Source organism: Populus alba, chromosome 14 (assembly GCF_005239225.2).
Source record: "Populus alba chromosome 14, ASM523922v2, whole genome shotgun sequence".
NCBI classification, from domain to species: Eukaryota; Viridiplantae; Streptophyta; class Magnoliopsida; order Malpighiales; family Salicaceae; genus Populus; species Populus alba.
The window spans coordinates 12,588-23,913 of record NC_133297.1 but is presented as its reverse complement, the minus strand read 5'-3'; the positions used below and the strand labels follow the sequence as shown (position 1 = coordinate 23,913).

The following is an 11,326-nucleotide window of genomic DNA, read 5'->3' as shown; positions in this document are numbered from 1 at the left end:
GTAAATAGAAATAAATTGGAAATAAATTAAGAAATATTATGATAAGAGTAATCAAAAAAATAAATTTAAGAGAAAACACATAGTAAAAATAACTTTTAATAAGAAATGATGCAATAAGAATGACGTTATTTTTTTTTATATATATAATTAACCCCTTACATGACTCTTTAAAACTACTGTTTATTTTAAGATTTTTAATTTTTTAAAATTATTAGATAGTGACTCACAATCTTCCTTAATGTATATATTTTCATCTTGATTTTGTGGGAATACAATTGACATCACCGTATGACAAAGAGTGTGAACATAAAACACTTTATTTATTTATAATATTTTTTGTTATGTATTTCACTTTATTTTATAAATGTATATTTTATTAAATATGAATCAAGATATTTTTTTATAAAATGTTCATATATTATTTTTCCTACAAGAATAATTTTAATTTCAGTGTTCACAACTTATATGGCCATGGGTTGATTAATTAAATATTTGTAAAAATTATTATTGAAATAAAATATAATTTTAACTAAACCCCACCATACTACCAAACACAAACTAAATATAAAATATATAAAATATAGAGAAATGGTTTGATAGCTTAGAATATTAGAAAGGAGTAGTTGATCTCTTACTAGGTCAAATAATTTTTAAGATGTATCATGAATACTCACTATTAAAATAAAGTAATCCCAAAACTAGTTAAACACGTATTTATTTATATTAGAGTCTTTTTTGTGTGTGGTAATAATCAAGATTTTATATAAAATCTAAGTGCTAGAAAGACTTGACTAACTGAAAAAAAAATAATGTTTGTGTACATAAACAAGGAGAAGAAGGAAAGAAAGAAAGGAAAGCTTTATACCAAACTAAAAAACTAAAAAAAATGATTCTTAAAAATCTAGTTTGTTCTCCGTAAGATATCTTTGGGCCCTTATATAGATCCAAGATCCCCCAAAGTAATACGATGTATCTTGGTAACAATCTCCATTAGTTTGATCCTTTATCCTTCATAGCCATTTAAAATGCAGTGCTCTCTTATTGCCATATAATTTGCGTATTTATATTAGTAAATTAGAGCCTCTCTGACGCCTGTTCAAAGAAATTCCATTGAAGAGTACTCAGCCGGGCAAATAGACTAAGCTGTAACTTTAATATTTATTCTGAATTTTTGATTATTACATTTCATTTCCAGCAAAGTTATTTTTATTACACACATACATGAGGTTATTTTCAATTTTTTCTTGGCATGGTCTGGCTTTCAAACCGAGCTAACAAGCACACTATCTTTTCCAGCCAAGTCTGCATTGACTGCTCTGCAGCTCAATCTGATCTCACCTTCTGTCCCTGTCAAAGGACTAAGATTCCCCATTCTTATCATGGACTCAACAAAGCTTTCGAAGAAAGCTGTTTCATCAGTACTGAATATGTCAACAAGTTCGATGATATCATCAGCCCCAGGAGTCGAAAACAGTTCTTGATCACTCTGAAGTAGGCCTTTATTAGCTTGAAGATTGGAGAAATAGTTATTATCAAAGCCATCAGGTGTTGTGGGATCAAGATCAGCTAGCACAGTCCCATTTCCTCCCTGGGGACATAATTGCTGAAGTGTTGCTAGGTAAGTTGTGTCCAGCGTTGGGTCAGGAAGGCCTGTGTTGTTGAAGTTGTACAATCGATCAATGAAAGTTCTACACTGAGCTCGTCCAAATGTGTGAGCACCTAAGAATAAAAACACCAAAATGTCATCAAAGGAATAATAATGGTATAAATAATTTTCTTATGATGAGTTGTAGAGAGTAATATATAACTATTTTTATAGCTTAAGATTGGATTGGTTTTTGATTTGGTATCAGAACTTGAATAATCAAAGAATCTTTTACTTGAATGAATTAGAAGATAATATATTTTTAGAATATTATATCACAGTTTAATATTTTGTGATCATGTTTCTCAAGAGGAAGGGAAAAAACAATTGTTACCAGATAGTGCTACCAGATCGGTGTTGTTGTTGAGGCCAACAACAGTAAATCTGGATCTGAGACGCTCGAGGGTGTCACGGGGACCTGGGATGAAAGCATTAGCAGCAGTTCTGTTCGCTGTCAGACTGTCTCTTCTTCCTAATGGAATTGGCCACCATGGACCTCCTGCCTGCATGCAGTAACCATAAAGAAGGTTAAAATAAATGCTATAAAAATACAAATGATCTATGTAAATTGAGATTTCAGCTCCCTTTGCCTTAATTTGCTTGCCACTTAAGTTCCAACATGTAAAAAAATTTAAATTAAAGAGCAATTGTTTCGAGTTCTTATGAAATCAATTGTGATATAGCATACCAAGACAACCGATTCTTCAGCTGCGATGGCTAGTATATCAGCACAGGACACAGTACCGGGACAAACACCCTCCAACCTTTCCTTCATTATATCAACAACATCAAAGCCTCTTGCAGAATTATTGTTAGCAAAAGCTTCCTTTTCGGTGTCTATAGTAGCAGTTTTGTCCAACAAAATAGATCCATCACAGCCCTGCAAAAAAAAACAACAACCTGTCAGGAATATTCAAATGTTTTGCTAGAAGTCCTTTGATCATGGTCAGCAAAATACATATTTCAACTTACATTAACAAAACAGTCATGGAAGTGAAGCCTAATGAGGCTAGCACCGATCCGGGGATCGAAAATCAAGGTCTCTGCAATGACTCCACGGATGATACTGATCACATATGGACATGTTTCATCATAAAATGTTTGAGTAAGCTGACCATAGGCTAATGGCCCTCCAACCAAAAATGCATAGAATAAAGCTACAACCATAAGTTTTGAAAGCTTCATTTTCTCTTGTATACAAAATGATGTTTTCAGTGTTCACAGCTTGAATGAGGATTCATAGAAGTTCTCAATTATAGAGTTGCAAAGAGGTTTGGAAGCTATGACACGCTGCCTACAATTCCCATACAATAGAACTAAACATATTTATTTAATTTACAGTCACAGTCCTGATAACATGGATACGTACACGTATGTGGGGATGGATATGGCAATTAGTTTCCTTGGGTAGCAAGCAATTAAATCAACTTAAACATGTTTTAATCGCATGATTATGGTTTAAAATAAGCTGTGTTTGGGGAATATACGCCATTTGGATTCCTATAAGAAGCTACTCATTCAAACATGTAGACCTTTTCATTTAATTATATCTAATATATGACTTCTTGTTTCCTTCACATATTTTTTTTTAATTAAAATCCAGCAAAATCTAAGCCTCAAATCACGGATAACATGCTAAGCCTCAATCTATCATACGTTTCTCAATTTGGTCTGTCTTTTAAAACCTTCCCATGCATAATATGTGCAAGTTAGACGTAAGTAATAAATTAAGGACATAAACAGGGGGGTTCAATTGAGGAACATCTACAACTTTAAGAACCCAATTACGATGATTGATAGCTTAATCAAGACCTGAGAGGCTGGACGTGAATTATTAAAAGTTGGGGCATTAATCTTAGGTCTACCCTTTATATTTTGGTAGATGGCCTTATTTAAGTGATGCAAATAATTGGGCCCTTGTATCTGTCAGTTAAGGGCCAATCCTTCCTTTATCTTCTCCATCTCTCTCTCTTGATATTGAACATTTCAAATTCAAGAACGTAATTTTAATATCTCGGAAGAATGTAAGTGGATGTCAAAGTGGAAATGGCAGAATCACTTTTAAGGTCATGGTTCGAAGATCCATGATGACAAGTGAGAATGCATTAGGTAGCATTTAACATTATTTAGTAGCAGGAGCATCTACAACTCAAACCATGCCTCGCAAAGCTGATTTGCAGCAGACACAGATTTGGAGGCAGCATGCATAAACTGAAATAGAGAACCATATATAGATACATAAAAGTATGTCTCCGGCTTGCTTCATGTAGCGTTTTCTTTCCAAGATGCTATCTAGCAGCATGCCATATAGACATCTATTTGATCTCAATCTTGTCTTCTCATTTAAATTGAGCTAACCAGAAGAGCATTTGATCCGGTTGAGTTGTCGTTGACTCTTCTGCAATTCAATCTGATCTCTCCATCTGTCCCGGTTAAGGGGCTAATATTCCCCATTCTAATCATGGACACCACAAAGCTTTCAAAGAATGCAGTCTGATTACTACTAAAATTGTTGACAATGTCAATGGTATCGGCACCTGTAGTAGAAAACAACTCTTGATCACTACGAAGCAGGCCTTCATTGGTCTGAAGATTGGAAAAATAGTTGCCATCGAAAGTATCGGGTGTAGTGGGATCAAGATTTGTTACAACGCTCTCATTTCCAGCTTGAGGACATAATTGTTGAAGTTCTGCTAGATAGGTTGTGTTCAGTGTTGGATCAGGATTGCCACTGCCACTAAAATTATACAATCTAAGATTGAAACTTGAACATTGAGCCCTTCCAAATGTGTGAGCACCTGAAAAATATGCATGTCAAACCTTGCAAAAAGACATAAATGGATCAGAATACTAACAAAGGCATACCTGAAAGGGCAACCAGTGTTGGTGGGAGGAGCCACTGGTGGTGACTTTGAAACACTCAGAGGGGATAAAACACACTGGTTTTATTACAAAATCCGAAGCTTACAATTAATTAACACAAAAGCTTAAACACACCCCCTCTCTCTCTTTCTCTTACTAGTGTTTCTCACAATTCTCTCCACACACACAAATACAAGCTGAGCACTCTTATTTATACACGAAATTAAAACAAGAAAATTCAACCTTCAAGTGTGAAGGCGGCTGGCGGCTGTGGAGGTTGGTGGCTGGCGGCTGCGGCTGGTGGCTGGTCGGTGGCAGCTGGTGGTTGCCTTCCTTGACCATCTAGGAGCTTCTGGATTGAGTTTATTCAACAAATCTCCCCCTTAAACTCAATCGAGGGATGTCATGCCAAGCATGAACTTTAATCAAATAAATACTTCTCCTTTTAATGGCTTGGTGAAGATGTCAGCAACTTGATCATTTGTGTTGCAAGATATCAGTTGGACTTCTTCATTCTTCACATGTTCCCGGATAAAATGATGACGAGTATCAATGTGTTTGCTCCTCTCATGATACACTGGGTTCTTTGCCAATGCGATTGCTGATCGATTGTCAATGTAAATCTCCGTAGGATTTTCTTGAGGAAATCCCAAAAACTTCAGCATATTCCTTAACCATATTGAATGGCATACGACTGAGTTGGCAGCAACATACTCAGCTTCACAGCTTGATAATGTTACAATCGATTGCTTCTTGGATGACCATGTGAAAGATGTGTCTCCCATGAAAAAGACAAACCCTGTTGTGCTTTTCCTTTCATCCAAATCTCTACCCCAATCACTGTCCGAGTAGCCTACAAGATTAAAGTCTTTACTTGAGGTATAAAACATACCTTCATTCATTGTGCCTTTGATGTAGCGAAGAATTCTCTTGGCTGCATTCAAGTGAGACTGGTCTGGTGTCTCCATGTATCTGCTGACGAGTCCGACTCCGTAGAGTATATCCGGTCTGGTACATGTCAAGTACCTTAAGCTTCCTACTAAGCTTTTGAAGTAAGTTGGATCAACATTTCCAACCTTACTCTTCCTTAATTCTACTCCATTCTCAACTGGAGTTGATACCGGATTGCAGCTTTCCATTTTGAACCTTTCAAGAATATCTTTGGCGTAACCGCTTTGGGATACAAAAATCCCTTCTTCCTTCTGCGTTACTTCTAAGCCAAGAAAATATGACATTAGACCAATGTCAGTCATTTCAAACTCCTGTACCATGCTTCGTTTGAAGTCTTCAAACATGGTAGGGTTGTTGCCGGTGAATATCAAGTCATCAACATATAGGCACGCAAATAAGATGCTGCCATCTGCTTCTTTCTTCACATATACTGCATGTTCATATGGACATTTGTCAAATTCATTATCTTGAAAATACCTGTCAATTCTGGTATTCCAAGCACGTGGAGCTTGCTTCAAACCATAGAGAGCTTTCTTCAACTTGTATACTTTGCCTTCATTTTCAGCATCAATGTATCCAAGTGGTTGTTCAACATATATTTCTTCTTCTAGAAAGCCATTCAGAAATGCTGACTTCACATCGAGTTGATAGATCTTCCATCTATGTTGTGCAGCTAGTGAGATCATCAGTCTGATTGTCTCTAGCCGGGCTACTGGAGCAAATACTTCTCCATAGTCAATGCCTTCTCTCTGTTTGTAGCCTTTAGCCACTAATCTGGCTTTGTATCTTTGCACTTCTCCTTTGGCGTTCTTCTTCGTCTTGTAGACCCATTTGACACCTATTGCTTTCTTGTTTTCTGGTAGATAAGTCAGCTTCCAGGTATCATTCTTCTCAATGGCATGTATTTCTTCATCCATTGCTTCTATCCATTTCTTTTCTGTGACAGCTTCATCGAAGCTTAGTGGGTCACTATCTGCAAAGAAACAAAACAGAGTTGTATCTTCCATAACCTGAGTGGTATCGTACAACTCTTCAAGGTTTCACATCCTTCTTGGTCCTTCTGACGAGGATGCTGATGGTGGTGTTGATGATGATGCTCCTGGTGTGTTCCTCCTGTTGAATACAAGGAATCTGTGTACCGGACTTTGTGGTTCAGCTGCTGGCATAATTGGTTCTTCGACAAGTACTGTTGGTACTTCTTCACCTTCAAGGATCAAATCAGTGTTGATCCATCTGACTGCTTCTTGATCACCATTCCATTCCCAAGATTTATCTTCTTCAAAGATAACATCTCTACTCGTAATCACCTTCTTCGTGATGGGATTATACAGCCTGTATCCCATCCTTCTTTCACCATATCCGATAAAGATGCATTTCTCGCTCTTATCATCGAGCTTTCTCCTTCTTGCATCTGGGATCTTTGCATATGCCACACAACCAAAGACTCGTAGATGAGTAACATTTGGTTTGTGACCACTCCATGCTTCTTCTGGAATGACTCCTTGCAAACTTCTGGTTGGGCAGCGATTCAACAGATACACTGCACATGATACAGCTTCAGCCCAATATTGCTTGGGCAACTTCTTTGCTTTGAGCAGACTTCTTGCCATGTCAAGAATAGTGCGATTCTTCCTTTCTGCTACACCATTCAGCTGTGGTGTATAAGCTGGTGTCGTCTGATGTCTGATGCCTTGTTGTGTACAATAGGCTTCAAAGTCATTGGCTGTATATTCTCCACCTTGATCAGATCTTACGGTTCTGATCGTGTAACCAGTTTGCTTCTCCACAATTGCTTTAAAATCTTTAAAACAATTGAATACTTCTGACTTCCTCTTCAGAAAGTATATCCACGTTTTTCTACTAAAATCATCAGTAAAAGTGAGGAAGTACCTATTTTGTCCAGTCGACATAGGCGTGATTGGGCCACACACATCTGTGTGTACTAACTCCAGTGGCCTCTTTGCTCTCCAGTTGACTTCTTTGGAAAAACTGGATCTGTGATGTTTGCTGAGGACACAACTCTCACAGACTTCATCTGGATGATCAATGTGAGGCAAACCTTTGACCATCTTCTTGCTTGCTAGCATCTTCAAACTCGTGAAATTCAGATGTTCAAGCCTCAGGTGCCAAAGCCATTCTTCACTGTTGGTGATGGCGCTCAAACACCTTGCTGCATCATACTGGATGTTCAAAGGAAACATCCTATTCTTGGACATTTTCACGTAGGCCATTAATCTCCAATTGTTGTCTCTAATTGCCAGATGACAATTCTCCGAGTAAAAAGTATAGCCTCTCTCCAAAAGTTGACCTAAGCTGATTAGGTTCTGTTTTATGGCTGGGACATAATAGACATCGGCGATGTAGCTGGAATCGCCATTCTTCATCTTGACTGGGATGTTGCCTTTACCTTTGAATGAAACCTTTGTGGTATCTCCAAAAGTAACTAGACCTTGCTTGGTCTCATCTAGATTACTAAATAACTCTCGGTAGCCGCACATGTGATTGCTGGCTCCAGTATCTAGATACCATATGTCCTCCTTTTTCTTATCAAGTCCTTGTTGGACAAGAAATGCAGTTTCTTCTCTGTCATCCTTCTCTACATAGTTAGCTTGCTCACGTATCTCCAACGGAGCTTTCCTTCTGCATTCAGTGCTATAGTGCCCAAATTGATTGCAACTATAACATTGGATATTCCTCTTGTCACGGTTATTGTAACCGCCTCCTCTTCCTCTGGGAGTGAATGTTTGTTGTCCTCGGCCTCCTCTAGTGGTGTTTCTACCACCTCTTCCTCTAAAACTTGTATTCCAAGAACCTCTTCCTTGGAATCTCTGGAATCCTCCTCTGGATTGTTGACTTCCTCCTTGAGTGGTGTAGCCACTTGATGAAGTCTCCCCTTGCTCATATCTGTCATTGAGAGACAGCTTTGCTTGTAAGGCATGCTCAATGGCCTTATCTCCATTTCGCTTTACAATATTCTGCTCATGAGCTTGCAAAGAACTCATAAGCTCATCAACCGTCAACTTGTCCACATCTTTGGACTCTTCAATTGCGACAACAACAAAATCAAATTTTGGATCTAGGGATCTCAAAATTTTCTCAGTAATTCGAGCATCGATGATGGCTTCTCCATTTCTCCTCATCTGGTTGACTATCACCATAATCCTTGTGTGATAATCAGAAAATAGACTCCGAGGACTTCATTTGCAATAACTCAAAATTCTCCTCGCAAAGATTGAAGACGAATCTTCTTGATTCTATCAGCACCTTTGTATTTCTGTTGGAGAGCCTCCCATATATCATGTGATGTTTCAGCGGAAGCTATTATCTCGAATGTGTCTTCATCAAGACTTTGGCAGATGATGGTCTTGGCTTTGTTGTCCTTCTTTCTGTTGACTTTTAAGGCTTGCTTCTGAGCCTCTTGTAAAGCATCTTCTCTTTCTTTGGACTCTGGTTCATCATAACCAGTTTGTACAATATCCAAACACTCTTGTGACCCAAGAAATGCCTTCAATCTAATGCACCAACTATCATAGTTGTCTTTGGTCAGCTTAGGGATGAGTGTATGTGTACCTTTTGTAGTCATTTTGTTCTTGGAATGACTATATCACCTCTTTGGAAGCCGAATTTGGAAAAACGGACACTGTAGGTCGATCCAGAATGGTCCAAATAGTAGGGAACCGGTCTGACTTTGTAGAAATCGGGTCAGAAAATGGGTGAACCGGTCAAAAAACCAATTCTGTACGGCGGGCGGTTCGCTGGGTTGAACCGGGAATATTCTGGGGAATATTCTGGGGAATATTCTGTGGAATATTCCTTCGGCGTGCTGGCAGCTCGGCTCGGCGCGATGTACGGCGGCTTGAAGTCTCGGCTCGGCTCGTGGATGGCTCGGCTGGAGCGGCTTGAGGCTCGGCTGGAACGGCGCGGCTCGGCTCGAATATGGCGCGCGTGGACGTCAGTCGTCGTCTTCCTCTGGCGCGCATGGATGCGCGTGGGCTATCTGGTCAAAATCTTCAGGAGGCGCGTGGGAGTCACCGCGGTCTCCGATCAGGCTGATTCTTGCGACAGTGAGTTCGTCTTGATGAGCTCTACACTGTGGAATGATCAAAACTTGTTTTTGACAATTTTGAAAATTCGGATATACCCCAAAACTCTTCTGTTTTCCGATGAACGGGGCTCTGATTCCAATTGTTGGTGGGAGGAGCCACTGGTGGTGACTTTGAAACACTTAGAGGGGATAAAACACACTGGTTTTATTACAAAATCTGAAGCTTACAATTAATTAACACAAAAGCTTAAACACACCCCCTCTCTCTCTTTCTCTTACTAGTGTTTCTCACAATTCTCTCCACACACACAAATACAAGCTGAGCACTCTTATTTATACACGAAATTAAAACAAGAAAATTCAACCTTCAAGTGTGAAGGCGGCTGGCGGCTGTGGAGGATGGTGGCTGGCGGCTGCGGCTGGTGGCTGGTCGGTGGCAGCTGGTGGTTGCCTTCCTTGACCATCTAGGAGCTTCTGGATTGAGTTTATTCAACAACCAGGTCACTGCTGGTGTCGAGGCCCACGGCTGCAAACTTCGATTTGAGAACATCAAGGCTCACGAAGGGCGACGGAAGGGCAGAGTTAGCACCACTTCTGTTTGCTATTAAGCTGTCTCTTCTTCCCAAAGGAACTGTCCATGAGGGGCCTCCTGCCTGTGATCAAACATTAATTTAAGAAGCAAACAACAATGTATCCAAAAACAAGAAGCTGCAGCAAAGACACATGGATTAGCACATTTTCAATTTTAGGTTCAACGAAATTAGCATATTAGTAGTCCATGATTTGACAAAAAAAAAAAAAAAAAAATCTCCTTACTTTCTACTCTTTCTTTAAATTCACTAAAGTCTGAGAAGAGTTACAGGCAAGAGAAATCATTAACATACCAAACAAACAGACTCTTCAGCTGCAATGGCGAGAATATCAGCACAGGAGACGATCCCAGGACAAGCATTCTCTACTGCAGCCTTCATGTCATCAACAACATCAAAACCCCTTACTGAATTATTATTTGGAGCAGCTTCTTTCTCACTCTCTATAGTATCAGTGTTGTCCAAAAGAATCGATCCATCACAACCCTGAACGAAGCTGATAATTAGCACTTGAAGTTCAAGAAACAACATGTTTGATTATCTAACAATGTTAGAAAAAGAACATAATTAGTTATAAAGATGGTTACATTAACAAAACAATCATGGAAATGAAGTCGAGTGAGGCTGGCTCCAATCCTGGGATCTGTGTACAAAGCCTGAACAAGGACTCCACGAATGATGTTGTTCACATTAGGGCATGTTTCATCGTAAAAAGTGGGACTCAGCTGAGCATAGGCACAGGGAAGTGATCCTCCAAACCAGATTACAAGAAAAAGAGATGCAATTAACGGATGCATTGCTTTATCTACCATCATTTTGGAAACAAAAAAAGCACTCTTTCCCTCGATTAATAAACCAGTGATGCTGGGGAATGTAGTTATGGAGCAATAAAATCATACACAAAATGTGCCCACATCGCAGAAGTGATACGAGTATCGATGACGACGAAAGACTTCGTTGATTTGATGATAAGAGTACGTGTATATTGTATTACGTGGTCTTGACCATGTGATAATGGAACCACCACACCATTGAAATAAATAAGATAGGAAGGCTCATAAGTGCACAGTACTGGCAGAATGCCTTGCAAAGAGAGCACAGGAGAAAGAAAGAAAAAGATAGTTCAGTGGTCTGTATACATTCTCCAAAATTTCCAGCTAGACACGTTGGCTTTTGTTATGAAAGGATTTACAGTGATTTTATAACTTATAATTTTTTTTTTATGGAGATATA

General features: G+C 39.0%; 1 pseudogene; it reads right to left on the bottom strand.

The window, feature by feature from the left end:
* Positions 1-1,134: 1,134 nt before the first annotated feature.
* On the bottom strand, positions 1,135-11,080 carry LOC118059342 (uncharacterized; annotated as a pseudogene).
* Between the last annotated feature and the right edge of the window lie 246 nt (positions 11,081-11,326).